We start from the raw sequence: 6,954 nt of genomic DNA, 5'->3' as shown, positions 1-6,954 counted from the left end.
AACATCTATCTAAAAATAAATAGTAGAATAAATAATAAGTAAATATAGAATATAAGAATAATAAAAATCACATTAAACATCTATCGTAATATTAGGATAAAAATAAATAATAAATAAATATACGATATAAGAAATAGAAAAGCTACATTAATCATCTATCTGAAAAGATATATAGTAAATAAATAATAAGTGAATATACAATATAAAAATAAAAATATTACATCAAACATTTATCATAATATTACCATTTAATATAAAAGAAACAAATAGAGTAACTATATATTCAATATAAGAAATGAAAAAACTACATTGAACATCTAAATGAAAAATGTATAGTTTTACATTTTTATTATTTCTAAATATTTTATAAGTAAATATACAATATAGGAAAAATAAATAATAAGTAAATATACAATATAAAAATAAAAAATATTATCTATCTTAATATTAGAATAAATAAATAAATATACAATATAAGAACAAATAAATAATAAGTAACTATAATATATAAGAAACAAAAATATTAGATTAAAGATCTTTCGTAATATTATCATTTGATATAAAAGAAAAAAAAATTAGAATAAGTAAACATACAAAATAAGAAAAATAAACAATAAGTAAACATACAATATAAAAATGGAAAAATTAAATTAAACATATATCTGAAAATATATAGTAAAATAAATAATAAGTAAATATATAATCTAAGAAATATAAATATTACATTAAACATCTATAATAATATTAGATAAGTAAATATATAATATAAGAAAGGAAAAATAATAAGTATGTATACAATATAACAATAGAAAAATTACATTAATCATCTATCTGAAAAATATATAGTAAAATAAATAATAATTAAATATACAACATAAGAAATATAAAAACTACATTAAAAATCTATCGCAATATTACCATTTAATATTAAAGCAAAAAAAATTAGAATAAATAAATATACTATATAAGAATAAAGAAAGAATAACTAAATATCCAATATAAGAAATTGAAATACTATATTAACCATCTATCTGAAAATGTATAGTTTTACATTTTTAATTAAATATACAATATAGGAAATGAAAATACTACATTAAACATATATCTGAAAAATTTATAGTTTTATATTTTTATTATTTTCAAACATTGTTTTGTGAAGAGACTATTTATCTCGCTCTCAACCACATCGTTGTAAATGTCGCTTTCACTCATATGAGAGAGAAACCATCGAAGGTGAAATAGTCACAGGTACACATACTGGTAAAAGATTCACATTCCAAAGAATCATTTTATCTCTAATAGTTTGAGACCATCCATTCAATACTTTAGAGAAGACAATTTCCAATAAGAGTATGGTATGCAATGACCATAAACAAAAGTCAAGGACAAAGCTTGAAATCAGTTATTCTATATTTGTCTAAACCAGTTTTTAGTTATGGCCAGTTATACATTGGTCTCTCAATAGTAATATCACGTGAAGGTTTTAGCATTTTACAAGAAAAAAAAAATCAGCAACTAGAGTGAATAACATTATCTACAAAGAAATCTTCAATAGCATCCCCATTAGTAAACAAATCTATTTATATATATACACAAAAATATTATACATGTATATTCACTTACAAGTTCCTAAATATGATGAGTAAAGGAGAAAATGACACCAACGAAGAAAAAATGAGAAAAAAACAAAATGCAGAGAAGCCCAATACGAAGAAGCCCAGATCTGCTGCGCGTGGCCACTGGTGGTTTAACACGGGGTGATCACCAGCCCTCCTAGATGCTTTAGGCTGGTTCTCTGGCGGGTAATGCCCAGATTTCCGAGACGGTCATTAGGCGCTAGTCGGATTCTTCTCGAGGCATTCAGATACCAGGGTCATCAAAAAAAAAAAAATGCAGAGATGAAAGAAATCTTCCTTTATAGAAGAAAATATTTTTGGACAAGTTCACATGTAAATAGTGAAAAACTAACTTACATGAAGTTTTTCCTATATGACTTCATCACTCATATGATGATAAATAGTATTGAACAATAACTAAGAAACTAAGTCTAGATCTATCATAAACAAACACACCATCCATAAACAAAACCGCGATTAATACTACAAGTTAAAGAGTATATCATATTGATCTTCAAGATGTATACAGAGCAGGATCTCAAAAACAACAAGTAGTGGTGTTGCCATCACATAATAAAAAGGAGCCCACTGCCACAAACCAGAACTCTAAAATTTACAAAATAACATGACGCTAACAAAGAGAAAAGGTGATAAACATAAAAGATGTCATAGATAGAACATGTAATGAAATATAGCACGAAACAGCCACAAGGGTGTAAATATAAATCTGCAAAAAAAGAAAAAAGTCAAAAGATGATAAACGCTTATACTTTATATATCACTAAAACGCAAAGATCCAATTTTTATAATTTGTACCCAATATATTTTTTGACACAGCTCACGATTCAAAATTTGATTGTGTGAAATTGAAGATTTTGCGCAGAAAATTTCAAGAGGCACACACATAAAAGAAGAGAAAATGATTTGTTCTTAGCAAAATATGGTTTTTTCAAGTGATGACAGATGAGGGAAAATGGCTTATTCCCCTACGAACTAGTTGTGTCCGGCTTTTTTACACACGAACTTTTAAGCCATGTCAAAAACCACACGAACAACGAAAATATTGATTATTCCGTTATAAACTAATTATTTCAAGCTTTTTCACACAAAAAATTTTAAACTTTGCCAAAAACCACATGAACTATACTATTTTTTGAATTACATACACAAACTATCAATTTTAAGCTAATTCCTCTAAAATCGTGAATTGTGTTATTTAAACATTAACTTATTTTATGACAGGTGGATAATCGGTTTAATTTGGGTTAATAAAAAAGGATGATACATCGTTTTGTTTTTTTCTTTTTCTTTTTCTTTTCGTCAACTGCTTTTCTTCTTCAAAAATCGCTTTACTCTTCATCATCAATTGGAAATAAAATTTATTATTTTGTAGAAGATTAAATGTTTTACATGATGCATAAAGAAAGAAGAGCAGCAACTACTAGTTTACCAATCCACTATGTTGTTGCTCTTCTTTTTTTATGCATCATATAAAACGTTTAATCTTTTACAAAATAATAAATTTTATTCCCAACTGATAAGAGTAAAACGATTTTTGAAGAAGAAGAGCAGTTGACAAAAAGAAAAAAAAAAGAACAAAACGATGTATTATCTTTTTTTATCAACCCAAATTAAATCGGCTATCCACCTGTCATAAACTAAGCTAATGTTTAAATAACACAATTTACGATTTTAGGGGAATTAGCTTAAAATTGATAGTTTGTGTATGTAATTCAAAAAATAGCGTAGTTCATGTAGTTTTTGGCAAAGTTTAAAAATTTATGTGTGAAAAAGCTGGAAATAATTAGTTCACAAGGAAATAAGCAATATTTCCGTTGTTCGTATAGTTTTTGGCATGGCTTAAAAGTTCGTGTGTGGAAAAGCCGGGAACAACTAGTTCGTAGGGGAATAAGCCATTTTCCCTGACAGATGATGACAAGCTTAATTTATAATAAAACTCTTTTACTTTTTGTGTGTAATTGAGTATAAAATTGAATGACAATTTTGAAATTAACATTAGATTTAGATTAGTGCTACAACTATTAGCTAGGTGTTTCTTTATTAAAAATAATCGAATTGACATATTATTAGAAGATAAACTATAACAAACTTAAAAAATATATTTTATGATTTGTAAAATAATTAGATTATTTTATCTAAGTTTATGATTTATAAAATAAATAGACAAATTTATGTAATAAAAACTTAATTTAATTTTTATCTAAAAATAAATTAAATATTTTAAATAATTTGTAAGTTTGTTTACCCGCCCGTGGGGCGGGTTTAATCCTAGTTAATAATTAAAAACGTAGTCAGGGGGCATCGAACAAGGGTTACTCACTGAAAGGGCAGATCACCTTGCCACTGGGAAAAATCAACTTCTTTGCATTATTACGCATATCTTGATATATATACATATATACATAGAATAAAAATTCAAAAACTAGTCTAGATAAATTTTTGTTTCAATTGTATTGCCAACAATTAAGTTTTATAAAACAAATAAATATAAATCTCTATTATAACATACAAAAACTATTAAATTCTAATATATTTTATATTCTATATTTAATTTATATATTATAATAAATAAAATAATAATTAAAACTAATCCCCGCATATACCCCGATTAATCCTCGATTTTTTGGTAACTCGTTAGGCCCGGGGTCGCCGCCCGACTAGCGCCTAGCGTAGTTTTGAACAGAGGTTACCACTAACCACTAAAATTATGAACAGCTCTGATTACCAACCTCTCATCGAGACAATAAGAACGCGATTAGGATCCTGGAAAACCGGTACCTCTCTTATGCCGGCAGACTTGAGCTCATATGGAGCATCTCCAGTTTCTGGTTATCAGCCTTTCGTCTACCAAAGGCGTGTATACGAGAAATTGACAAGATCTTTTCTGCTTTTTTATGGCCAGGAAGGGAGCTCAATCCACGTAAATCAAAGTTGTGTTGGGAAGAGGTTTGTCGACCTAGAGAAGAAGGTGGCCTTGGTCTTCGTTCGTTTCAAGAGATGAACAAGGTTACCATCTTAAAGCTTTTCTAGAGGTTAATCTCAAACAAAACATCGCTCTGGGTCAGATGGATGCACTCCACTCTTCTAAAGAATGAGTCTATTTGGGCTGCGAAAGAAAACGATCAAAAAGGTTCTTGGATGTGGCGGAAAATTTTGAAAATTAGAAATCTGGCTCGAGAATTTTGCAGAGTATATGTCCATAACGGGAAAGGGATGTCTTTTTGGTATGACAAATGGTCTCCTTTAGGCTGCTTGATGGATAAGTTGGGAACAAGGGGTCAGATTGATACGGGCATAAGGCAACATGATACGGTTCACACCGCCTGGACAAAAAGAAGACGAAGAATTCATCGCTCTGAGGGTCTTATTCAAGTTGAGAACCAGCTCCAGTCTTTATCTCGCTCTGATGAGGAGGACGTTGTTCTTTGGAAAGGGAAACATGACATTTACAAAGACCAGTTTATAACTTCAGAAACTTGGAATCACATAAGAACAAAAAGAGATACAGTCTCTTGGCACAGAGGAATCTGGTTCACGCATGCTACGCCGAAGCATATGTTCTGCACTTGGCTAGCTATCCATAACCGGCTCCCCACGGGAGATAGGATGGAGGCATGGAACACTGGGATAGACGGAAATTGTGTTCTGTGTATGCAGCAGTTGGAAACGGGGAACCATCTTTTCTTCAGCTGCACGTTTTCCTCATCACTATGGAACAAACTTATGAATGTACTTATGGGTAATGGTTATTCGGATGAGTGGATGGATGTTCTGTCCTTCATACAGAAGCCAAACCTAACTAGAACCAGGAGCTTCCTTGTTCGTTATGTTTTCCAAGCCACTATCTACATGATTTGGCGTGAAAGAAACTGTCGGAGGCATGGAGAGAGGCCTCGATCTCAAGAAGTTCTCTTTGCCATGATTGATAGACTGGTCAAAAACAGAGTTATGTCCATCAGAGCACAAGACCAGAGATTTGATCGTGCTTTCCAGTTATGGATCGAAACCGTACGAACATGATTCTTTATGTGGGTTTGTTCAGCAAATTAATTAGCTAAAGTGGCTCATACTGTAAACAATTACATTTTTCTTTTGAATCTAATTTAACATTTCATTTAAAAAAAAGGACTCGACACTATGGAGCTATTCTTCAAGTCTGGATAAATTCCAGTAGATCTGTCTGTAAAAAATATTTTTTTCTGAATAAATTTTACATATTATTCAAAAAAATAAAATAAATTAAAAATTGTTTTACCATAAAATAATTGTTAATAAATTACAATGATTTTTTTTATTTATATGCCTCACAAATTTAGTTATATACATAATAGTTACTGAGAGGCCTCTAAGTTATTTAATATATATTTATTATTTTCTTTTATTTTATAATATGTAAAATAATGTAAATAAATAATAGGACAAATAATTGTCAGCTACACTAAGAATACACCATCACATGGCTATACATTTCACAAAAATATTGTGACTAGAAATACAAAAACTATATGATTCGCTTGAAAAAATTCCATGAACTAATTATATGTTATGAGCAAGGCGTATGATAGGATCGAGTGGGATTTTATTAGAGCGTTTCTCAATAAAATGGGTTTTGACCCTCTTTGGATTAAACTTATGTTGGAGTGTGTATCGTCTGTACAATACCAAGTGTTACTTAATGGGCAGCCACAGGACTTATAATTCCCCAGAGGGGATTACGGCAAGGGGATCTGTTATCTCTGTACCTTTTTATTATGTGTACGGAAGCTCTGATTGCGAATATTAAAAAAGCGGAGAGAAATAAACAGTTGACTGGTATGAAGGTGGCGAGAGCATGTCCATCGATTTCACACTTGCTCTTTGCAGATGATAGTTTTTTCTTCTGTAGAGCACGCATTGAGGAGTGTCAAACCATTCTACGGATATTAAAGGAATATGAGGCTACTTCTGGTCAATTAATTAACTTTGAAAAGTCATCGATACAATTTGGCCATAAGATTGAGGAGTCAAGTCGACAAGAGTTGAGAGATATTTTGGGTATCCAAAATTTGGGAGGTATGGGATCATATTTGGGTTTGCCAGAGAATCTTGGGGGATCTAAAATCCAGGTGTTTAGTTTTCTCCAGGAACGGTATAACAACAGGATAAATGGCTGGACTTTTAAGTTTTTTACTAAGGAGGGTAAGGAAGTGATCATAAAGTCGGTGGCTACAGCTCTGCCTAATCATGTAATGTCTTGCTATCGATTACCGAAGGCGATAGTAAAGAAATTAACAAGTGTGGTTGCACAATTCTGGTGGAGTCCAGGAGGAAGTACTAG

Source organism: Raphanus sativus, chromosome 6 (assembly GCF_000801105.2).
Source record: "Raphanus sativus cultivar WK10039 chromosome 6, ASM80110v3, whole genome shotgun sequence".
In the NCBI taxonomy this organism is placed as follows: domain Eukaryota; kingdom Viridiplantae; phylum Streptophyta; class Magnoliopsida; order Brassicales; family Brassicaceae; genus Raphanus; species Raphanus sativus.
The sequence above is the reverse complement of the archived record's forward strand: the minus strand, read 5'-3'. Positions refer to the sequence as shown.